The sequence below is a fragment of the Schistocerca serialis genome, chromosome 1, assembly GCF_023864345.2.
Source record: "Schistocerca serialis cubense isolate TAMUIC-IGC-003099 chromosome 1, iqSchSeri2.2, whole genome shotgun sequence".
NCBI classification, from domain to species: Eukaryota; Metazoa; Arthropoda; class Insecta; order Orthoptera; family Acrididae; genus Schistocerca; species Schistocerca serialis.
This window is the reverse complement of record NC_064638.1, coordinates 487105479-487127120: the sequence shown is the minus strand read 5'-3', so window position 1 is coordinate 487127120 and position 21642 is coordinate 487105479. Positions and strand designations below refer to the sequence as shown.

At 53.3% G+C, this 21642-nt stretch overlaps 25 non-coding genes across 25 annotated transcripts; all 25 read left to right on the top strand.

Annotated features, from left to right (window-relative positions):
- Positions 1 to 151: 151 nt before the first annotated feature.
- Positions 152 to 223, top strand: Trnah-gug (transfer RNA histidin (anticodon GUG)). The gene has a single exon. It is a non-coding gene; the product is annotated as a tRNA-His (tRNA).
- Positions 224 to 958: 735 nt separating this feature from the next.
- Positions 959 to 1040, top strand: Trnal-uag (transfer RNA leucine (anticodon UAG)). Its single transcript has one exon. It is a non-coding gene; the product is annotated as a tRNA-Leu (tRNA).
- A 445-nt stretch (positions 1041 to 1485) lies between these two features.
- Positions 1486 to 1557, top strand: Trnae-cuc (transfer RNA glutamic acid (anticodon CUC)). Its single transcript has one exon. It is a non-coding gene; the product is annotated as a tRNA-Glu (tRNA).
- Positions 1558 to 1937: 380 nt separating this feature from the next.
- On the top strand, positions 1938 to 2009 carry Trnah-gug (transfer RNA histidin (anticodon GUG)). Its single transcript has one exon. It is a non-coding gene; the product is annotated as a tRNA-His (tRNA).
- Positions 2010 to 2744: 735 nt separating this feature from the next.
- Trnal-uag (transfer RNA leucine (anticodon UAG)) lies at positions 2745 to 2826 on the top strand. Its single transcript has one exon. It is a non-coding gene; the product is annotated as a tRNA-Leu (tRNA).
- Positions 2827 to 3271: 445 nt separating this feature from the next.
- Trnae-cuc (transfer RNA glutamic acid (anticodon CUC)) lies at positions 3272 to 3343 on the top strand. The gene has a single exon. It is a non-coding gene; the product is annotated as a tRNA-Glu (tRNA).
- A 380-nt stretch (positions 3344 to 3723) lies between these two features.
- On the top strand, positions 3724 to 3795 carry Trnah-gug (transfer RNA histidin (anticodon GUG)). Its single transcript has one exon. It is a non-coding gene; the product is annotated as a tRNA-His (tRNA).
- A 735-nt stretch (positions 3796 to 4530) lies between these two features.
- On the top strand, positions 4531 to 4612 carry Trnal-uag (transfer RNA leucine (anticodon UAG)). The gene has a single exon. It is a non-coding gene; the product is annotated as a tRNA-Leu (tRNA).
- A 445-nt stretch (positions 4613 to 5057) lies between these two features.
- On the top strand, positions 5058 to 5129 carry Trnae-cuc (transfer RNA glutamic acid (anticodon CUC)). The gene has a single exon. It is a non-coding gene; the product is annotated as a tRNA-Glu (tRNA).
- A 380-nt stretch (positions 5130 to 5509) lies between these two features.
- Trnah-gug (transfer RNA histidin (anticodon GUG)) lies at positions 5510 to 5581 on the top strand. Its single transcript has one exon. It is a non-coding gene; the product is annotated as a tRNA-His (tRNA).
- Positions 5582 to 6316: 735 nt separating this feature from the next.
- Positions 6317 to 6398, top strand: Trnal-uag (transfer RNA leucine (anticodon UAG)). The gene has a single exon. It is a non-coding gene; the product is annotated as a tRNA-Leu (tRNA).
- A 445-nt stretch (positions 6399 to 6843) lies between these two features.
- Positions 6844 to 6915, top strand: Trnae-cuc (transfer RNA glutamic acid (anticodon CUC)). The gene has a single exon. It is a non-coding gene; the product is annotated as a tRNA-Glu (tRNA).
- Positions 6916 to 7295: 380 nt separating this feature from the next.
- On the top strand, positions 7296 to 7367 carry Trnah-gug (transfer RNA histidin (anticodon GUG)). Its single transcript has one exon. It is a non-coding gene; the product is annotated as a tRNA-His (tRNA).
- Positions 7368 to 8102: 735 nt separating this feature from the next.
- Positions 8103 to 8184, top strand: Trnal-uag (transfer RNA leucine (anticodon UAG)). The gene has a single exon. It is a non-coding gene; the product is annotated as a tRNA-Leu (tRNA).
- A 6796-nt stretch (positions 8185 to 14980) lies between these two features.
- Trnah-gug (transfer RNA histidin (anticodon GUG)) lies at positions 14981 to 15052 on the top strand. Its single transcript has one exon. It is a non-coding gene; the product is annotated as a tRNA-His (tRNA).
- A 735-nt stretch (positions 15053 to 15787) lies between these two features.
- On the top strand, positions 15788 to 15869 carry Trnal-uag (transfer RNA leucine (anticodon UAG)). Its single transcript has one exon. It is a non-coding gene; the product is annotated as a tRNA-Leu (tRNA).
- Positions 15870 to 16314: 445 nt separating this feature from the next.
- Positions 16315 to 16386, top strand: Trnae-cuc (transfer RNA glutamic acid (anticodon CUC)). The gene has a single exon. It is a non-coding gene; the product is annotated as a tRNA-Glu (tRNA).
- Positions 16387 to 16766: 380 nt separating this feature from the next.
- Positions 16767 to 16838, top strand: Trnah-gug (transfer RNA histidin (anticodon GUG)). Its single transcript has one exon. It is a non-coding gene; the product is annotated as a tRNA-His (tRNA).
- Positions 16839 to 17573: 735 nt separating this feature from the next.
- Positions 17574 to 17655, top strand: Trnal-uag (transfer RNA leucine (anticodon UAG)). The gene has a single exon. It is a non-coding gene; the product is annotated as a tRNA-Leu (tRNA).
- A 445-nt stretch (positions 17656 to 18100) lies between these two features.
- Trnae-cuc (transfer RNA glutamic acid (anticodon CUC)) lies at positions 18101 to 18172 on the top strand. The gene has a single exon. It is a non-coding gene; the product is annotated as a tRNA-Glu (tRNA).
- A 380-nt stretch (positions 18173 to 18552) lies between these two features.
- On the top strand, positions 18553 to 18624 carry Trnah-gug (transfer RNA histidin (anticodon GUG)). Its single transcript has one exon. It is a non-coding gene; the product is annotated as a tRNA-His (tRNA).
- Positions 18625 to 19359: 735 nt separating this feature from the next.
- Positions 19360 to 19441, top strand: Trnal-uag (transfer RNA leucine (anticodon UAG)). Its single transcript has one exon. It is a non-coding gene; the product is annotated as a tRNA-Leu (tRNA).
- Positions 19442 to 19886: 445 nt separating this feature from the next.
- On the top strand, positions 19887 to 19958 carry Trnae-cuc (transfer RNA glutamic acid (anticodon CUC)). Its single transcript has one exon. It is a non-coding gene; the product is annotated as a tRNA-Glu (tRNA).
- A 380-nt stretch (positions 19959 to 20338) lies between these two features.
- Positions 20339 to 20410, top strand: Trnah-gug (transfer RNA histidin (anticodon GUG)). The gene has a single exon. It is a non-coding gene; the product is annotated as a tRNA-His (tRNA).
- Positions 20411 to 21145: 735 nt separating this feature from the next.
- On the top strand, positions 21146 to 21227 carry Trnal-uag (transfer RNA leucine (anticodon UAG)). The gene has a single exon. It is a non-coding gene; the product is annotated as a tRNA-Leu (tRNA).
- The last annotated feature ends 415 nt before the right edge of the window (positions 21228 to 21642 follow it).

Here is a 21642-nt window from a genome sequence, read left to right as displayed (position 1 = left end):
GTCCTGACAGCGCAGGCACGTTCATTTGCTCGTATACATGTGATGGAGACCGTGTCTGACACTGCTGTGGCGTACACCTTGGCCTAGGCTTTGCTGGGTATCGCCACTTGCATTACAGCCAGCTGCCTTCGCGGGCGCCTCCGTGGCCATGGCCGTGATCGTCTAGTGGTTAGGACATTGCGTTGTGGCCGCAATAACCCAGGTTCGAATCCTGGTCACGGCAATTTTGAAAGTTTTGCCTTGCTGCCGTTGCAATGACGAGTACTCGAAATGACAGTACTCTCTTGATTTTTTCACTCGTGTTCCGCAGGCCGCAGTTTGCACTACCACTTCATCCCCAACACGTAATGTCGCCTCCCAGAGCGCAGACGTCCGCTGCTCTCTGTAGTCGAAAAGGGCAGTTGTTTGAAGTGCGATGGATGAGCAGCCAGTCCCAGCAGAACAGGAAGCTGTGGCGTGCACTGTTTGTACAAATGCTAGGAACACTGGCGCACCAAGCAGCGCATGTAGCGTGGCCGAGCGCTTTAAGGCGCTGGTTTAAGGCACCAGTCTCTCTGTTGGCGCGGTTTCGAGTCCTGTAGCTGTCGGGGGTTTCGCTGTGATCGCGTTAACCTGCCGCTTTTTCTTCAAGTGTAACCTCCTTGAGCTCACATATGTTTGACACATGGAGCATTCTAGCTCCGCCTGACAGTTACAGCTACGATAATTTAGTGGTTACGGAAAGCCCAGGTTCGAAACCTGGTCACGGCACGAAAACGTCTCTTGACGCTGTCTCCGTAACTGCGACAGCTACAGACAAGTGGCGTCGCTACCATGCGGCGGGCACGGCTTTTTCTTGCTGTGGATGGCCTTAAGGGACGCTTCCAGTGGGAGAGCAGTGGAAATACATGCCAAGATACTTCCATTTCGAAGTGATCTTTGTAGTACAAAGGAAACGTTTTGCCGCTGCTGCTGCAACGGTAACGTGGCCGAGCGGTCTAAGGCGCTGGTTTTAGGCACCAGTCTCTTCGGAGGCGTGGGTTCGAATCCCACCGTTGCCACTTTTTACGTCTCATTTTTGTGCCGTTGCGGTGTGTTCTCGTGGGGTAGGACGCAGCTCTTGTGACGCGCGTGTTGTGTAGGTAGCGTGGCCGAGCGGTCTAAGGCGCTGGTGTCAGGCACCATTCTCTTCGGAGGCGTGGGTTCCAATCCCACAGCTGCCAAGCGTGTAATGTTTCCTGTGTCGAAGGCAGATGCACTCATTGCCCGCAAAGGAAGCAGCACAACAAGGCGTGAGCGTCTGCTTGGTGAATGGTCGTAGAACAGTGCGTGGTGCAACGACAGCATTTGTAGGCACCTTTTGCTCTCATCATTGCTGGCGTTCGTCTCCACGAAATGCGTCCGGAGCACGCCGTTCTATAACGCGAGAGAGTGGATTTTTTACAGTTGTCGTCAGTTAACCGTGCGTGGCTGCTGCGTTCGCTGGAAAGAGCACTGCCGTCGTTATCCGGTGTGGTCTAGTGGCTAGGATACCTGGCTCTCACCCAGGAGGCCCGGGTTCGATTCCCGGTACCGGAATTGCGCGTTTTTGTTGCTCCTCTTGTGCGACTTGTCTCGACTTTGCTCGACTGACGCTACGCTGACGCGTGCAGAAAGCTACGTTAAGTATGATTCACGGCAACACCTGACGGCGAGAGAGATGAAGCGTCTATCCACTTGTTATCCAGCCACATACCTGTAGTCAAGAGGCTTGGGGGACTGCAAGACATTGCCACGGAGGTGAATGCAGCTAACCACTGTAGTTAGTGTCCTGACAGCGCAGGCACGTTCATTTGCTCGTATACATGTGATGGAGACCGTGTCTGACACTGCTGTGGCGTACACCTTGGCCTAGGCTTTGCTGGGTATCGCCACTTGCATTCCAGCCAGCTGCCTTCGCGGGCGCCTCCGTGGCCATGGCCGTGATCGTCTAGTGGTTAGGACATTGCGTTGTGGCCGCAATAACCCAGGTTCGAATCCTGGTCACGGCAATTTTGAAAGTTTTGCCTTGCTGCCGTTGCAATGACGAGTACTCGAAATGACAGTACTCTCTTGATTTTTTCACTCGTGTTCCGCAGGCCGCAGTTTGCACTACCACTTCATCCCCAACACGTAATGTCGCCTCCCAGAGCGCAGACGTCCGCTGCTCTCTGTAGTCGAAAAGGGCAGTTGTTTGAAGTGCGATGGATGAGCAGCCAGTCCCAGCAGAACAGGAAGCTGTGGCGTGCACTGTTTGTACAAATGCTAGGAACACTGGCGCACCAAGCAGCGCATGTAGCGTGGCCGAGCGCTTTAAGGCGCTGGTTTAAGGCACCAGTCTCTCTGTTGGCGCGGTTTCGAGTCCTGTAGCTGTCGGGGGTTTCGCTGTGATCGCGTTAACCTGCCGCTTTTTCTTCAAGTGTAACCTCCTTGAGCTCACATATGTTTGACACATGGAGCATTCTAGCTCCGCCTGACAGTTACAGCTACGATAATTTAGTGGTTACGGAAAGCCCAGGTTCGAAACCTGGTCACGGCACGAAAACGTCTCTTGACGCTGTCTCCTTAACTGCGACAGCTACAGACAAGTGGCGTCGCTACCATGCGGCGGGCACGGCTTTTTCTTGCTGTGGATGGCCTAAAGGGACGCTTCCAGTGGGAGAGCAGTGGAAATACATGCCAAGATACTTCCATTTCGAAGTGATCTTTGTAGTACAAAGGAAACGTTTTGCCGCTGCTGCTGCAACGGTAACGTGGCCGAGCGGTCTAAGGCGCTGGTTTTAGGCACCAGTCTCTTCGGAGGCGTGGGTTCGAATCCCACCGTTGCCACTTTTTACGTCTCATTTTTGTGCCGTTGCGGTGTGTTCTCGTGGGGTAGGACGCAGCTCTTGTGACGCGCGTGTTGTGTAGGTAGCGTGGCCGAGCGGTCTAAGGCGCTGGTGTCAGGCACCATTCTCTTCGGAGGCGTGGGTTCCAATCCCACAGCTGCCAAGCGTGTAATGTTTCCTGTGTCGAAGGCAGATGCACTCATTGCCCGCAAAGGAAGCAGCACAACAAGGCGTGAGCGTCTGCTTGGTGAATGGTCGTAGAACAGTGCGTGGTGCAACGACAGCATTTGTAGGCACCTTTTGCTCTCATCATTGCTGGCGTTCGTCTCCACGAAATGCGTCCGGAGCACGCCGTTCTATAACGCGAGAGAGTGGATTTTTTACAGTTGTCGTCAGTTAACCGTGCGTGGCTGCTGCGTTCGCTGGAAAGAGCACTGCCGTCGTTATCCGGTGTGGTCTAGTGGCTAGGATACCTGGCTCTCACCCAGGAGGCCCGGGTTCGATTCCCGGTACCGGAATTGCGCGTTTTTGTTGCTCCTCTTGTGCGACTTGTCTCGACTTTGCTCGACTGACGCTACGCTGACGCGTGCAGAAAGCTACGTTAAGTATGATTCACGGCAACACCTGACGGCGAGAGAGATGAAGCGTCTATCCACTTGTTATCCAGCCACATACCTGTAGTCAAGAGGCTTGGGGGACTGCAAGACATTGCCACGGAGGTGAATGCAGCTAACCACTGTAGTTAGTGTCCTGACAGCGCAGGCACGTTCATTTGCTCGTATACATGTGATGGAGACCGTGTCTGACACTGCTGTGGCGTACACCTTGGCCTAGGCTTTGCTGGGTATCGCCACTTGCATTCCAGCCAGCTGCCTTCGCGGGCGCCTCCGTGGCCATGGCCGTGATCGTCTAGTGGTTAGGACATTGCGTTGTGGCCGCAATAACCCAGGTTCGAATCCTGGTCACGGCAATTTTGAAAGTTTTGCCTTGCTGCCGTTGCAATGACGAGTACTCGAAATGACAGTACTCTCTTGATTTTTTCACTCGTGTTCCGCAGGCCGCAGTTTGCACTACCACTTCATCCCCAACACGTAATGTCGCCTCCCAGAGCGCAGACGTCCGCTGCTCTCTGTAGTCGAAAAGGGCAGTTGTTTGAAGTGCGATGGATGAGCAGCCAGTCCCAGCAGAACAGGAAGCTGTGGCGTGCACTGTTTGTACAAATGCTAGGAACACTGGCGCACCAAGCAGCGCATGTAGCGTGGCCGAGCGCTTTAAGGCGCTGGTTTAAGGCACCAGTCTCTCTGTTGGCGCGGTTTCGAGTCCTGTAGCTGTCGGGGGTTTCGCTGTGATCGCGTTAACCTGCCGCTTTTTCTTCAAGTGTAACCTCCTTGAGCTCACATATGTTTGACACATGGAGCATTCTAGCTCCGCCTGACAGTTACAGCTACGATAATTTAGTGGTTACGGAAAGCCCAGGTTCGAAACCTGGTCACGGCACGAAAACGTCTCTTGACGCTGTCTCCGTAACTGCGACAGCTACAGACAAGTGGCGTCGCTACCATGCGGCGGGCACGGCTTTTTCTTGCTGTGGATGGCCTTAAGGGACGCTTCCAGTGGGAGAGCAGTGGAAATACATGCCAAGATACTTCCATTTCGAAGTGATCTTTGTAGTACAAAGGAAACGTTTTGCCGCTGCTGCTGCAACGGTAACGTGGCCGAGCGGTCTAAGGCGCTGGTTTTAGGCACCAGTCTCTTCGGAGGCGTGGGTTCGAATCCCACCGTTGCCACTTTTTACGTCTCATTTTTGTGCCGTTGCGGTGTGTTCTCGTGGGGTAGGACGCAGCTCTTGTGACGCGCGTGTTGTGTAGGTAGCGTGGCCGAGCGGTCTAAGGCGCTGGTGTCAGGCACCATTCTCTTCGGAGGCGTGGGTTCCAATCCCACAGCTGCCAAGCGTGTAATGTTTCCTGTGTCGAAGGCAGATGCACTCATTGCCCGCAAAGGAAGCAGCACAACAAGGCGTGAGCGTCTGCTTGGTGAATGGTCGTAGAACAGTGCGTGGTGCAACGACAGCATTTGTAGGCACCTTTTGCTCTCATCATTGCTGGCGTTCGTCTCCACGAAATGCGTCCGGAGCACGCCGTTCTATAACGCGAGAGAGTGGATTTTTTACAGTTGTCGTCAGTTAACCGTGCGTGGCTGCTGCGTTCGCTGGAAAGAGCACTGCCGTCGTTATCCGGTGTGGTCTAGTGGCTAGGATACCTGGCTCTCACCCAGGAGGCCCGGGTTCGATTCCCGGTACCGGAATTGCGCGTTTTTGTTGCTCCTCTTGTGCGACTTGTCTCGACTTTGCTCGACTGACGCTACGCTGACGCGTGCAGAAAGCTACGTTAAGTATGATTCACGGCAACACCTGACGGCGAGAGAGATGAAGCGTCTATCCACTTGTTATCCAGCCACATACCTGTAGTCAAGAGGCTTGGGGGACTGCAAGACATTGCCACGGAGGTGAATGCAGCTAACCACTGTAGTTAGTGTCCTGACAGCGCAGGCACGTTCATTTGCTCGTATACATGTGATGGAGACCGTGTCTGACACTGCTGTGGCGTACACCTTGGCCTAGGCTTTGCTGGGTATCGCCACTTGCATTCCAGCCAGCTGCCTTCGCGGGCGCCTCCGTGGCCATGGCCGTGATCGTCTAGTGGTTAGGACATTGCGTTGTGGCCGCAATAACCCAGGTTCGAATCCTGGTCACGGCAATTTTGAAAGTTTTGCCTTGCTGCCGTTGCAATGACGAGTACTCGAAATGACAGTACTCTCTTGATTTTTTCACTCGTGTTCCGCAGGCCGCAGTTTGCACTACCACTTCATCCCCAACACGTAATGTCGCCTCCCAGAGCGCAGACGTCCGCTGCTCTCTGTAGTCGAAAAGGGCAGTTGTTTGAAGTGCGATGGATGAGCAGCCAGTCCCAGCAGAACAGGAAGCTGTGGCGTGCACTGTTTGTACAAATGCTAGGAACACTGGCGCACCAAGCAGCGCATGTAGCGTGGCCGAGCGCTTTAAGGCGCTGGTTTAAGGCACCAGTCTCTCTGTTGGCGCGGTTTCGAGTCCTGTAGCTGTCGGGGGTTTCGCTGTGATCGCGTTAACCTGCCGCTTTTTCTTCAAGTGTAACCTCCTTGAGCTCACATATGTTTGACACATGGAGCATTCTAGCTCCGCCTGACAGTTACAGCTACGATAATTTAGTGGTTACGGAAAGCCCAGGTTCGAAACCTGGTCACGGCACGAAAACGTCTCTTGACGCTGTCTCCTTAACTGCGACAGCTACAGACAAGTGGCGTCGCTACCATGCGGCGGGCACGGCTTTTTCTTGCTGTGGATGGCCTAAAGGGACGCTTCCAGTGGGAGAGCAGTGGAAATACATGCCAAGATACTTCCATTTCGAAGTGATCTTTGTAGTACAAAGGAAACGTTTTGCCGCTGCTGCTGCAACGGTAACGTGGCCGAGCGGTCTAAGGCGCTGGTTTTAGGCACCAGTCTCTTCGGAGGCGTGGGTTCGAATCCCACCGTTGCCACTTTTTACGTCTCATTTTTGTGCCGTTGCGGTGTGTTCTCGTGGGGTAGGACGCAGCTCTTGTGACGCGCGTGTTGTGTAGGTAGCGTGGCCGAGCGGTCTAAGGCGCTGGTGTCAGGCACCATTCTCTTCGGAGGCGTGGGTTCCAATCCCACAGCTGCCAAGCGTGTAATGTTTCCTGTGTCGAAGGCAGATGCACTCATTGCCCGCAAAGGAAGCAGCACAACAAGGCGTGAGCGTCTGCTTGGTGAATGGTCGTAGAACAGTGCGTGGTGCAACGACAGCATTTGTAGGCACCTTTTGCTCTCATCATTGCTGGCGTTCGTCTCCACGAAATGCGTCCGGAGCACGCCGTTCTATAACGCGAGAGAGTGGATTTTTTACAGTTGTCGTCAGTTAACCGTGCGTGGCTGCTGCGTTCGCTGGAAAGAGCACTGCCGTCGTTATCCGGTGTGGTCTAGTGGCTAGGATACCTGGCTCTCACCCAGGAGGCCCGGGTTCGATTCCCGGTACCGGAATTGCGCGTTTTTGTTGCTCCTCTTGTGCGACTTGTCTCGACTTTGCTCGACTGACGCTACGCTGACGCGTGCAGAAAGCTACGTTAAGTATGATTCACGGCAACACCTGACGGCGAGAGAGATGAAGCGTCTATCCACTTGTTATCCAGCCACATACCTGTAGTCAAGAGGCTTGGGGGACTGCAAGACATTGCCACGGAGGTGAATGCAGCTAACCACTGTAGTTAGTGTCCTGACAGCGCAGGCACGTTCATTTGCTCGTATACATGTGATGGAGACCGTGTCTGACACTGCTGTGGCGTACACCTTGGCCTAGGCTTTGCTGGGTATCGCCACTTGCATTCCAGCCAGCTGCCTTCGCGGGCGCCTCCGTGGCCATGGCCGTGATCGTCTAGTGGTTAGGACATTGCGTTGTGGCCGCAATAACCCAGGTTCGAATCCTGGTCACGGCAATTTTGAAAGTTTTGCCTTGCTGCCGTTGCAATGACGAGTACTCGAAATGACAGTACTCTCTTGATTTTTTCACTCGTGTTCCGCAGGCCGCAGTTTGCACTACCACTTCATCCCCAACACGTAATGTCGCCTCCCAGAGCGCAGACGTCCGCTGCTCTCTGTAGTCGAAAAGGGCAGTTGTTTGAAGTGCGATGGATGAGCAGCCAGTCCCAGCAGAACAGGAAGCTGTGGCGTGCACTGTTTGTACAAATGCTAGGAACACTGGCGCACCAAGCAGCGCATGTAGCGTGGCCGAGCGCTTTAAGGCGCTGGTTTAAGGCACCAGTCTCTCTGTTGGCGCGGTTTCGAGTCCTGTAGCTGTCGGGGGTTTCGCTGTGATCGCGTTAACCTGCCGCTTTTTCTTCAAGTGTAACCTCCTTGAGCTCACATATGTTTGACACATGGAGCATTCTAGCTCCGCCTGACAGTTACAGCTACGATAATTTAGTGGTTACGGAAAGCCCAGGTTCGAAACCTGGTCACGGCACGAAAACGTCTCTTGACGCTGTCTCCTTAACTGCGACAGCTACAGACAAGTGGCGTCGCTACCATGCGGCGGGCACGGCTTTTTCTTGCTGTGGATGGCCTAAAGGGACGCTTCCAGTGGGAGAGCAGTGGAAATACATGCCAAGATACTTCCATTTCGAAGTGATCTTTGTAGTACAAAGGAAACGTTTTGCCGCTGCTGCTGCAACGGTAACGTGGCCGAGCGGTCTAAGGCGCTGGTTTTAGGCACCAGTCTCTTCGGAGGCGTGGGTTCGAATCCCACCGTTGCCACTTTTTACGTCTCATTTTTGTGCCGTTGCGGTGTGTTCTCGTGGGGTAGGACGCAGCTCTTGTGACGCGCGTGTTGTGTAGGTAGCGTGGCCGAGCGGTCTAAGGCGCTGGTGTCAGGCACCATTCTCTTCGGAGGCGTGGGTTCCAATCCCACAGCTGCCAAGCGTGTAATGTTTCCTGTGTCGAAGGCAGATGCACTCATTGCCCGCAAAGGAAGCAGCACAACAAGGCGTGAGCGTCTGCTTGGTGAATGGTCGTAGAACAGTGCGTGGTGCAACGACAGCATTTGTAGGCACCTTTTGCTCTCATCATTGCTGGCGTTCGTCTCCACGAAATGCGTCCGGAGCACGCCGTTCTATAACGCGAGAGAGTGGATTTTTTACAGTTGTCGTCAGTTAACCGTGCGTGGCTGCTGCGTTCGCTGGAAAGAGCACTGCCGTCGTTATCCGGTGTGGTCTAGTGGGACAGTCGGGCTTGAGAAGCCGTGCGGCGCGGACGTGCTGTTTACGTCCCAGCCGCGACCAGCAGCTTAGCAGAGGCGGTGAGTGTTGTGATAGCGGCGCAGCGTCCATCGTACAGGCAACGTTCACATGGCTCATACTATACGAAAGTCGACAGTCAAGTTCACGTTTGAGAACCGCTTTGCCCGACCCAAAGCGCTTGAAGTTGAACGTTTTTTGAGAGAGGTAGTGAAATTAGATCCAAACGAACTATTTGGTATTCATCTTTCGATAGTGGCAAGTGTTGTGTATGTGAAACTTATCAATGACGATTGCTGTGACCGACTGATTCGGACGTCGGGAGGCTCTTATAAGTTCCTTCACTCCGATGGCAATGTAGGGACAGTCCTTGTGGAACCAGCGGGCATTGGAATCAGAACGGTACGTGTCTTTGAACTACCATTTGAGGTGACTGCCCACCAAGTCACTTCGGCCCTGCAAAATTATGGGACGGTCCTCGCCCATACAGAGGAGAAGTGGTTGAGCTTTGAGACGTACCCTGTTCTTAATGGTGTCCGTCAAGTGCGAATCGACCTTCAGAAACATATCCCCTCCTACGTATACATTTGTGGATGCAGAGCGATCGTCATGTATGATGGACAACCTCGTACATGCTCTGGTTGTGGAAAAGAAGGTCACGTACGATCGGACTGTCTACAACGACGAATTGCACAATTGCCTGTGGGCGAGAACCTAGATCCGCAGCGGTCCCAAGCTATGCCCCTTACGTATGTCGCGGCTGCGCGAGGAGCTGCGGTGCCATTCCCCGCTGTTACCGATCCTCCCGCTGCATCACAGGAGCAGGTCATGCTGCAGGATGCCCCGGTGGTCGACCACTCTGTGCGGCCGGCTTCAGACGCTCCCAGTCCGGATGTCTCCGCGCATGTGGACCCTCCGCGGACGGAAGTGATGGACGTGGTCTCTGACGTGACGCCCGAGACGGGAGCGGACTCCGAAACACCTAGTGCGGGACAGTCTCAACCTTCAGACGCGGAGGAAGCCCATACTTCTCGGCACCAACAAAAGAAGCGCAAGAAACAACGTATCGCGCCCCCAGATGCTGGCGAAGTAGCTCGCCCATATCGTGAGAAAGCCACACGGATTGCGCAAACGCAGCGCGGCACTCCGGCGACGAGTTCTGCAACAGACCAGGCCCCTACGCAGCGAGAGGCCAGCCCCCCTGGTCACGGTGGCGTTGACGCCTGCAGTGCGACCCCTATGGATGTGAGTACGACGCGACCCCTTGAACCATGTGATGAGCCGGATCGCAACCTTCCGAACTTGCTCCGCCCCGCCCCTGTGCATAATGAAGTAAATTGGGCTGATGATGTTGAGATTGACGCTCAGGATTCCGGACCGACGGATAAACCACTGGCCGTGGACGACACCCATGGTACCATGGGTAACGCATTCCGACCAGGATCAAGTGAGCCGATCGACGGCTCGGAGAAAGCACAGCGAACCTAAAAGCAGAAGGTGCCGCGGCGATGTGTCCAATGAACCCTCAACAGGCGTATCGCATAGCGACAATCAACATTAATAAAATCAGCAGTGCTCGTAAACTGCAGCTTCTCAGTGACATGTTACGAGCGGCGGAAGTCGATATCGCCCTGTTACAGGAGGTCAGGGAGTCGGATCTCCAGTCCTTGCGCACATATACCGCTCATGTCCATCCTGGTACCGCACACGAATTGGGCACTGCCATTTTAACCAAAGAGGGTCTCGAAGTTACGGACGTCGCTTTTCTACCTTCGGCGAGAGGTACAGCGCTTACGCTCGCTGGCGTCCGCATCATTAATGTCTACGCTCCATCTGGCTCAAGTAATAGAGGCGCCCGCTCGGAATTCTATAGGACTGACATAATGCCCCTGTTCGCGGGCGGGTATGATCACGTCGTTTTCGGAGGTGACTTCAACTGCGTGCTGTCACCCCGCGACCAGACGCCGAACTACAACACATGCCCGGAGCTCTCTGCCATTATACGTGACATGGCCTTGCTGGACACATGGACCTGCCTTCATGGAGACGCGCCGGGGTTCACGTACTTTACGGCTACGTCAGCGAGCCGCCTGGACCGCATATATACGTCGCGCGGGCTTCGTCTCAGTCTTCGGCAGTCGGAACTCTGGCCGACGATCTTTTCAGATCATTTGGCGTATATCTGCACCATCACTCTGGCGCGCCAGGCAACCTATCGCGGCAGAGGATTGTGGAAATTGAATGTCGCTGTTCTGCAGGATCGTGATTGCCGTGTACAAGTCACTGAAACCTGGACGAACTGCTTACGTCGCACACACGCCTATCAGTCGGTGCTCCTCTGGTGGCTACATTGCGCCAAACCGGCCTTGAGGAGGACACTAATGAACTACTCCCGCGAGAGGATGCAATGGTACAATGCGACGGTGGAATTTTACTTTAGTGTTCTCCGTGACATGTACAACCGTCCCGCACAACGACCGGTTAGTCTTGTGGAAATCAACCGCGTCAAAGCCAAACTGTTGCATCTCATGCGCCACAAGATGGATGGAACCGTCATTCGAGCACGACTGGGATATGAGGTCGCGCACGAACGACCTTCATTGCACCACGTGGTAGGGGAAAAGCGGCAGTATACACGCAAACTCATCACGGCACTTCGGACGGTGGACGGCCGGCGGTTAACCACACAGGCCGAGATCAAAAAAGGGTTCGTGGAGTACTATGCCAGTCTGTACTCGCAGAAGACGCCAGATCGAGAGGCACTTAATGACATACTCACGGCCCTGCCGCGCCGACTCGATCGCGCCACTGTTGATGCACTGCAGGAAGATGTGACGGAAGAGGAAGTGGCGACGGCCTTGGCCAAGGGTCGCAAGAATAAAGCCCCTGGGCCCGATGGACTGCCTATAGAATTCTACAGAGAATTTCAAAGTATCCTCACGCCGATGTTGAGACAGATGTGCCAGGAGCTACTCAATCCTGAGGTGGCAGTCCCTCGCGAATTTACGCAGGGACTAATCATTCCAGTCCCGAAGACATCTTCCGGATACTCTGTGCATCAATTCCGGCCGATAACACTGCTTAACAGTGATTACAAACTCTTTGCCCGACTCCTGACCCTTCGCTTCCGACCAGCCCTTACACTGTTAACGGGAAAAGACCAGACTGGAGTCGGTGACAATCGCGGTATTCATATGGCGTTGTGTGACTACCGTGATCTGATAGCCATCGCAGATGCGTGTAGAATGCAAGGTGCCATGCTTGCTGTCGCCTTAGAAAAAGCCTTTGATGCAGTCGGCCATGACTTTCTCCGCGAAACAATGACGGCGATGAGTGTTCCACAACGGCTCATTGCGTCTGTCTTGCGGCTTCTTCATGGATCAGAGTCAATGATCTTAGTAAACGGACTTTTAGCAGGACCCGTACAGATACACTGCTCTGTCAGACAGGGGTGTCCCCTCTCCATGAGCTTGTTTGCCCTCGCGATTGAGCCGCTGTTGGTTCAACTCCACACAACGCTACGGGGCGTCACTATGCGAGAAGATAAATTTGTGTACCGGGCTTACGCGGATGATGTCGTCATCTTAGTACGTTCGAACGCAGAGGTTGATATGGCAATAGCTCTGATTGAGAGATACGGCAAAGCGGCTGGTGCACAGCTCAACAGGCGGAAATCGGGAATTATGCACATTGGACGCGGGTTACCCGCGCAACCAGAACCCCGCATTAAGGTGCTTACAGAGATGAAATGTTTGGGAGTAACGTACACTAAGAATATGCGCCGCACGATCGCTCTCAACTACAAACGCCTCTTGCACAATATCCGCGCCAGTATCCGACTACACACCTTACGGTCCCTCGATGCGCTGCAGAAGGTCGAATTCGTTAACGCCTACCTGGTGTCGAAGATTATATACATAGCGCGAATATTTCCCATGACGCGGGCGACAGCGGACAGACTCCAGGCAGTCTTCGGCCATTACGTAAACCACGGACATCTCTTTAAAGTAAGTCACGCGACGCTCACTCTCCCGCTGACGGCTGGCGGCCTCGGACTCATCAATGTCTACGTCAAGGCCTTGGCGTTGTTCGTGCGACTGACGCTATGGCATTGGAAACGCGACCATAACCGTCTGATCTCCTTCCTCCTGACGGAAATCGTGCCCCCCAACCTGGACCCGCCGATCGATATTCACCACATCCCAACGGCCTTGTGCCACTGCCGGACTTTTCTGCTGGACTACAGTTACCTGCGGAAGATGCTGCCTATTGACGACCTGCCCGCAGTCCGCAGTGTGTACGGCACCCTCATGTTGCGACAGCGCCGGAACGTGGTCGAAAGCAAATATCCTCGGTACGACTGGACTGCGGTCTGGTGCAATATCCACCCCCCTAACTTACCGACGGCGGCGCGGGCCACATGGTACTATTACGTGAATCGTAAATACCCGACGCAGTCACGTCTGAACCAGATTCATCTCGCGGCATCGCCGCTTTGCCCGACGTGCCAACTGCACGATACGGATCTCCACCGGCTAGTTTGCGGGGCTGCAAAGGACGTGTGCCCACTGCTTTGTCGCCTATTGGCCTTCATCCAACGCACGGCGCCGCACGCCATTTCAATGATGTCCCTACTCTGCCCTGATGATAACCCGTACCCCCGAACGAAGAGACACGCAGTACATTGGTTAATGGGGATAACTGTGTACTACCTATTCAGCACGTCGGAGCACAACGTGGGCGAGTACAGATCATTCTTGGAGACCCAACACTGGATACTGAAGCGAACACAGACATACCGCAAACATTATGCCCATTTTCTTATGAAGGTGTTTGAAGACTTTCTGGCGAACCGTTGACGATAGGCATGAGCAGTTAGTCTATATATCGCTGTATGGCGATGCTGGTATCTACACAGGTAACAATTGTGTAACGATACACGAAGAATCCAGGCATCAAAAAAAAAAAAAAAAAAAAAAAAAAAAAAAAAAAAAAAACCCTCTCCGAATTCACCGGTTATAAATTAGCATCGAGAAGACGGCCTAGCGTCCGGAAGGCCGGAAAGTCTATCTCCCTACTGTCCCCAGCGGACATGCGTTCCGGAAGGGAACTATATGATTTTGGCCCAGGAGGGGCTTCTTCATTTTCATGTTGTAATGTATAAAAAACAAAAAAAAAATTAAAAAAAAAAGTGGTTAAGGCGTCTTAAAAAAAAAAAAAAAAAAAGTCGTAGGAAAAAAAAAAAAAAAAAAAAGAAGGTTGCGTGTTCAAATCACGTCGGGGTAAAAAAAAAAAAAAAAAAAAAAAAAAAAAAAAAAAAAAAAAAAAAAAAAAGTCGTAGAGCATTCGACTGCAGATCGAGAGGTCCCCGATAATAATAATAAAAAAAAAAAAAAAAAAAAAAAAAAAAAAAAAAAAAAAAAAAGTCGGTAGAGCATGAGACTCTTAATCTCAGGGTCGTGGGTTCGAGCCCCACGCTGGGCGGGCGCAAAATTTTGTGTCTACGCGGATGCAACCTGCGCCCCTCTCGTGAGCCTTGCGTAATGAACGTAACAGATTAAGACGATGCCTAGCTTCGTATGAATATCAGAGGAATGGTTTTTGAAGCTGAAAGTAACTCTGAAATGAAATAAATGTGTAGTTTTGGAATTTTAGGTGTACATCAAAAAAAAAAAAAAAAAAAAAAAAAAAAAAAAAAAAAAAAAAAAATGGATAAGGCGTCGGACTTCGGATCCGAAGATTGCAGGTTCGAATCCTGTCACGGTCGACTTTTTCCAGTTCTGCAAAAGATGCATGCTGTTTTACTGTGTTGTTTGAGTACTACAAAACTAGTTGAAAGTTGCTAAAAAAAAAAAAAAAAAATAAAAAAAAAAAAAAAAGTGGCTAGGATACCTGGCTCTCACCCAGGAGGCCCGGGTTCGATTCCCGGTACCGGAATTGCGCGTTTTTGTTGCTCCTCTTGTGCGACTTGTCTCGACTTTGCTCGACTGACGCTACGCTGACGCGTGCAGAAAGCTACGTTAAGTATGATTCACGGCAACACCTGACGGCGAGAGAGATGAAGCGTCTATCCACTTGTTATCCAGCCACATACCTGTAGTCAAGAGGCTTGGGGGACTGCAAGACATTGCCACGGAGGTGAATGCAGCTAACCACTGTAGTTAGTGTCCTGACAGCGCAGGCACGTTCATTTGCTCGTATACATGTGATGGAGACCGTGTCTGACACTGCTGTGGCGTACACCTTGGCCTAGGCTTTGCTGGGTATCGCCACTTGCATTCCAGCCAGCTGCCTTCGCGGGCGCCTCCGTGGCCATGGCCGTGATCGTCTAGTGGTTAGGACATTGCGTTGTGGCCGCAATAACCCAGGTTCGAATCCTGGTCACGGCAATTTTGAAAGTTTTGCCTTGCTGCCGTTGCAATGACGAGTACTCGAAATGACAGTACTCTCTTGATTTTTTCACTCGTGTTCCGCAGGCCGCAGTTTGCACTACCACTTCATCCCCAACACGTAATGTCGCCTCCCAGAGCGCAGACGTCCGCTGCTCTCTGTAGTCGAAAAGGGCAGTTGTTTGAAGTGCGATGGATGAGCAGCCAGTCCCAGCAGAACAGGAAGCTGTGGCGTGCACTGTTTGTACAAATGCTAGGAACACTGGCGCACCAAGCAGCGCATGTAGCGTGGCCGAGCGCTTTAAGGCGCTGGTTTAAGGCACCAGTCTCTCTGTTGGCGCGGTTTCGAGTCCTGTAGCTGTCGGGGGTTTCGCTGTGATCGCGTTAACCTGCCGCTTTTTCTTCAAGTGTAACCTCCTTGAGCTCACATATGTTTGACACATGGAGCATTCTAGCTCCGCCTGACAGTTACAGCTACGATAATTTAGTGGTTACGGAAAGCCCAGGTTCGAAACCTGGTCACGGCACGAAAACGTCTCTTGACGCTGTCTCCTTAACTGCGACAGCTACAGACAAGTGGCGTCGCTACCATGCGGCGGGCACGGCTTTTTCTTGCTGTGGATGGCCTAAAGGGACGCTTCCAGTGGGAGAGCAGTGGAAATACATGCCAAGATACTTCCATTTCGAAGTGATCTTTGTAGTACAAAGGAAACGTTTTGCCGCTGCTGCTGCAACGGTAACGTGGCCGAGCGGTCTAAGGCGCTGGTTTTAGGCACCAGTCTCTTCGGAGGCGTGGGTTCGAATCCCACCGTTGCCACTTTTTACGTCTCATTTTTGTGCCGTTGCGGTGTGTTCTCGTGGGGTAGGACGCAGCTCTTGTGACGCGCGTGTTGTGTAGGTAGCGTGGCCGAGCGGTCTAAGGCGCTGGTGTCAGGCACCATTCTCTTCGGAGGCGTGGGTTCCAATCCCACAGCTGCCAAGCGTGTAATGTTTCCTGTGTCGAAGGCAGATGCACTCATTGCCCGCAAAGGAAGCAGCACAACAAGGCGTGAGCGTCTGCTTGGTGAATGGTCGTAGAACAGTGCGTGGTGCAACGACAGCATTTGTAGGCACCTTTTGCTCTCATCATTGCTGGCGTTCGTCTCCACGAAATGCGTCCGGAGCACGCCGTTCTATAACGCGAGAGAGTGGATTTTTTACAGTTGTCGTCAGTTAACCGTGCGTGGCTGCTGCGTTCGCTGGAAAGAGCACTGCCGTCGTTATCCGGTGTGGTCTAGTGGCTAGGATACCTGGCTCTCACCCAGGAGGCCCGGGTTCGATTCCCGGTACCGGAATTGCGCGTTTTTGTTGCTCCTCTTGTGCGACTTGTCTCGACTTTGCTCGACTGACGCTACGCTGACGCGTGCAGAAAGCTACGTTAAGTATGATTCACGGCAACACCTGACGGCGAGAGAGATGAAGCGTCTATCCACTTGTTATCCAGCCACATACCTGTAGTCAAGAGGCTTGGGGGACTGCAAGACATTGCCACGGAGGTGAATGCAGCTAACCACTGTAGTTAGTGTCCTGACAGCGCAGGCACGTTCATTTGCTCGTATACATGTGATGGAGACCGTGTCTGACACTGCTGTGGCGTACACCTTGGCCTAGGCTTTGCTGGGTATCGCCACTTGCATTCCAGCCAGCTGCCTTCGCGGGCGCCTCCGTGGCCATGGCCGTGATCGTCTAGTGGTTAGGACATTGCGTTGTGGCCGCAATAACCCAGGTTCGAATCCTGGTCACGGCAATTTTGAAAGTTTTGCCTTGCTGCCGTTGCAATGACGAGTACTCGAAATGACAGTACTCTCTTGATTTTTTCACTCGTGTTCCGCAGGCCGCAGTTTGCACTACCACTTCATCCCCAACACGTAATGTCGCCTCCCAGAGCGCAGACGTCCGCTGCTCTCTGTAGTCGAAAAGGGCAGTTGTTTGAAGTGCGATGGATGAGCAGCCAGTCCCAGCAGAACAGGAAGCTGTGGCGTGCACTGTTTGTACAAATGCTAGGAACACTGGCGCACCAAGCAGCGCATGTAGCGTGGCCGAGCGCTTTAAGGCGCTGGTTTAAGGCACCAGTCTCTCTGTTGGCGCGGTTTCGAGTCCTGTAGCTGTCGGGGGTTTCGCTGTGATCGCGTTAACCTGCCGCTTTTTCTTCAAGTGTAACCTCCTTGAGCTCACATATGTTTGACACATGGAGCATTCTAGCTCCGCCTGACAGTTACAGCTACGATAATTTAGTGGTTACGGAAAGCCCAGGTTCGAAACCTGGTCACGGCACGAAAACGTCTCTTGACGCTGTCTCCTTAACTGCGACAGCTACAGACAAGTGGCGTCGCTACCATGCGGCGGGCACGGCTTTTTCTTGCTGTGGATGGCCTAAAGGGACGCTTCCAGTGGGAGAGCAGTGGAAATACATGCCAAGATACTTCCATTTCGAAGTGATCTTTGTAGTACAAAGGAAACGTTTTGCCGCTGCTGCTGCAACGGTAACGTGGCCGAGCGGTCTAAGGCGCTGGTTTTAGGCACCAGTCTCTTCGGAGGCGTGGGTTCGAATCCCACCGTTGCCACTTTTTACGTCTCATTTTTGTGCCGTTGCGGTGTGTTCTCGTGGGGTAGGACGCAGCTCTTGTGACGCGCGTGTTGTGTAGGTAGCGTGGCCGAGCGGTCTAAGGCGCTGGTGTCAGGCACCATTCTCTTCGGAGGCGTGGGTTCCAATCCCACAGCTGCCAAGCGTGTAATGTTTCCTGTGTCGAAGGCAGATGCACTCATTGCCCGCAAAGGAAGCAGCACAACAAGGCGTGAGCGTCTGCTTGGTGAATGGTCGTAGAACAGTGCGTGGTGCAACGACAGCATTTGTAGGCACCTTTTGCTCTCATCATTGCTGGCGTTCGTCTCCACGAAATGCGTCCGGAGCACGCCGTTCTATAACGCGAGAGAGTGGATTTTTTACAGTTGTCGTCAGTTAACCGTGCGTGGCTGCTGCGTTCGCTGGAAAGAGCACTGCCGTCGTTATCCGGTGTGGTCTAGTGGCTAGGATACCTGGCTCTCACCCAGGAGGCCCGGGTTCGATTCCCGGTACCGGAATTGCGCGTTTTTGTTGCTCCTCTTGTGCGACTTGTCTCGACTTTGCTCGACTGACGCTACGCTGACGCGTGCAGAAAGCTACGTTAAGTATGATTCACGGCAACACCTGACGGCGAGAGAGATGAAGCGTCTATCCACTTGTTATCCAGCCACATACCTGTAGTCAAGAGGCTTGGGGGACTGCAAGACATTGCCACGGAGGTGAATGCAGCTAACCACTGTAGTTAGTGTCCTGACAGCGCAGGCACGTTCATTTGCTCGTATACATGTGATGGAGACCGTGTCTGACACTGCTGTGGCGTACACCTTGGCCTAGGCTTTGCTGGGTATCGCCACTTGCATTCCAGCCAGCTGCCTTCGCGGGCGCCTCCGTGGCCATGGCCGTGATCGTCTAGTGGTTAGGACATTGCGTTGTGGCCGCAATAACCCAGGTTCGAATCCTGGTCACGGCAATTTTGAAAGTTTTGCCTTGCTGCCGTTGCAATGACGAGTACTCGAAATGACAGTACTCTCTTGATTTTTTCACTCGTGTTCCGCAGGCCGCAGTTTGCACTACCACTTCATCCCCAACACGTAATGTCGCCTCCCAGAGCGCAGACGTCCGCTGCTCTCTGTAGTCGAAAAGGGCAGTTGTTTGAAGTGCGATGGATGAGCAGCCAGTCCCAGCAGAACAGGAAGCTGTGGCGTGCACTGTTTGTACAAATGCTAGGAACACTGGCGCACCAAGCAGCGCATGTAGCGTGGCCGAGCGCTTTAAGGCGCTGGTTTAAGGCACCAGTCTCTCTGTTGGCGCGGTTTCGAGTCCTGTAGCTGTCGGGGGTTTCGCTGTGATCGCGTTAACCTGCCGCTTTTTCTTCAAGTGTAACCTCCTTGAGCTCACATATGTTTGACACATGGAGCATTCTAGCTCCGCCTGACAGTTACAGCTACGATAATTTAGTGGTTACGGAAAGCCCAGGTTCGAAACCTGGTCACGGCACGAAAACGTCTCTTGACGCTGTCTCCTTAACTGCGACAGCTACAGACAAGTGGCGTCGCTACCATGCGGCGGGCACGGCTTTTTCTTGCTGTGGATGGCCTAAAGGGACGCTTCCAGTGGGAGAGCAGTGGAAATACATGCCAAGATACTTCCATTTCGAAGTGATCTTTGTAGTACAAAGGAAACGTTTTGCCGCTGCTGCTGCAACGGTAACGTGGCCGAGCGGTCTAAGGCGCTGGTTTTAGGCACCAGTCTCTTCGGAGGCGTGGGTTCGAATCCCACCGTTGCCACTTTTTACGTCTCATTTTTGTGCCGTTGCGGTGTGTTCTCGTGGGGTAGGACGCAGCTCTTGTGACGCGCGTGTTGTGTAGGTAGCGTGGCCGAGCGGTCTAAGGCGCTGGTGTCAGGCACCATTCTCTTCGGAGGCGTGGGTTCCAATCCCACAGCTGCCAAGCGTGTAATGTTTCCTGTGTCGAAGGCAGATGCACTCATTGCCCGCAAAGGAAGCAGCACAACAAGGCGTGAGCGTCTGCTTGGTGAATGGTCGTAGAACAGTGCGTGGTGCAACGACAGCATTTGTAGGCACCTTTTGCTCTCATCATTGCTGGCGTTCGTCTCCACGAAATGCGTCCGGAGCACGCCGTTCTATAACGCGAGAGAGTGGATTTTTTACAGTTGTCGTCAGTTAACCGTGCGTGGCTGCTGCGTTCGCTGGAAAGAGCACTGCCGTCGTTATCCGGTGTGGTCTAGTGGCTAGGATACCTGGCTCTCACCCAGGAGGCCCGGGTTCGATTCCCGGTACCGGAATTGCGCGTTTTTGTTGCTCCTCTTGTGCGACTTGTCTCGACTTTGCTCGACTGACGCTACGCTGACGCGTGCAGAAAGCTACGTTAAGTATGATTCACGGCAACACCTGACGGCGAGAGAGATGAAGCGTCTATCCACTTGTTATCCAGCCACATACCTGTAGTCAAGAGGCTTGGGGGACTGCAAGACATTGCCACGGAGGTGAATGCAGCTAACCACTGTAGTTAGTGTCCTGACAGCGCAGGCACGTTCATTTGCTCGTATACATGTGATGGAGACCGTGTCTGACACTGCTGTGGCGTACACCTTGGCCTAGGCTTTGCTGGGTATCGCCACTTGCATTCCAGCCAGCTGCCTTCGCGGGCGCCTCCGTGGCCATGGCCGTGATCGTCTAGTGGTTAGGACATTGCGTTGTGGCCGCAATAACCCAGGTTCGAATCCTGGTCACGGCAATTTTGAAAGTTTTGCCTTGCTGCCGTTGCAATGACGAGTACTCGAAATGACAGTACTCTCTTGATTTTTTCACTCGTGTTCCGCAGGCCGCAGTTTGCACTACCACTTCATCCCCAACACGTAATGTCGCCTCCCAGAGCGCAGACGTCCGCTGCTCTCTGTAGTCGAAAAGGGCAGTTGTTTGAAGTGCGATGGATGAGCAGCCAGTCCCAGCAGAACAGGAAGCTGTGGCGTGCACTGTTTGTACAAATGCTAGGAACACTGGCGCACCAAGCAGCGCATGTAGCGTGGCCGAGCGCTTTAAGGCGCTGGTTTAAGGCACCAGTCTCTCTGTTGGCGCGGTTTCGAGTCCTGTAGCTGTCGGGGGTTTCGCTGTGATCGCGTTAACCTGCCGCTTTTTCTTCAAGTGTAACCTCCTTGAGCTCACATATGTTTGACACATGGAGCATTCTAGCTCCGCCTGACAGTTACAGCTACGATAATTTAGTGGTTACGGAAAGCCCAGGTTCGAAACCTGGTCACGGCACGAAAACGTCTCTTGACGCTGTCTCCTTAACTGCGACAGCTACAGACAAGTGGCGTCGCTACCATGCGGCGGGCACGGCTTTTTCTTGCTGTGGATGGCCTAAAGGGACGCTTCCAGTGGGAGAGCAGTGGAAATACATGCCAAGATACTTCCATTTCGAAGTGATCTTTGTAGTACAAAGGAAACGTTTTGCCGCTGCTGCTGCAACGGTAACGTGGCCGAGCGGTCTAAGGCGCTGGTTTTAGGCACCAGTCTCTTCGGAGGCGTGGGTTCGAATCCCACCGTTGCCACTTTTTACGTCTCATTTTTGTGCCGTTGCGGTGTGTTCTCGTGGGGTAGGACGCAGCTCTTGTGACGCGCGTGTTGTGTAGGTAGCGTGGCCGAGCGGTCTAAGGCGCTGGTGTCAGGCACCATTCTCTTCGGAGGCGTGGGTTCCAATCCCACAGCTGCCAAGCGTGTAATGTTTCCTGTGTCGAAGGCAGATGCACTCATTGCCCGCAAAGGAAGCAGCACAACAAGGCGTGAGCGTCTGCTTGGTGAATGGTCGTAGAACAGTGCGTGGTGCAACGACAGCATTTGTAGGCACCTTTTGCTCTCATCATTGCTGGCGTTCGTCTCCACGAAATGCGTCCGGAGCACGCCGTTCTATAACGCGAGAGAGTGGATTTTTTACAGTTGTCGTCAGTTAACCGTGCGTGGCTGCTG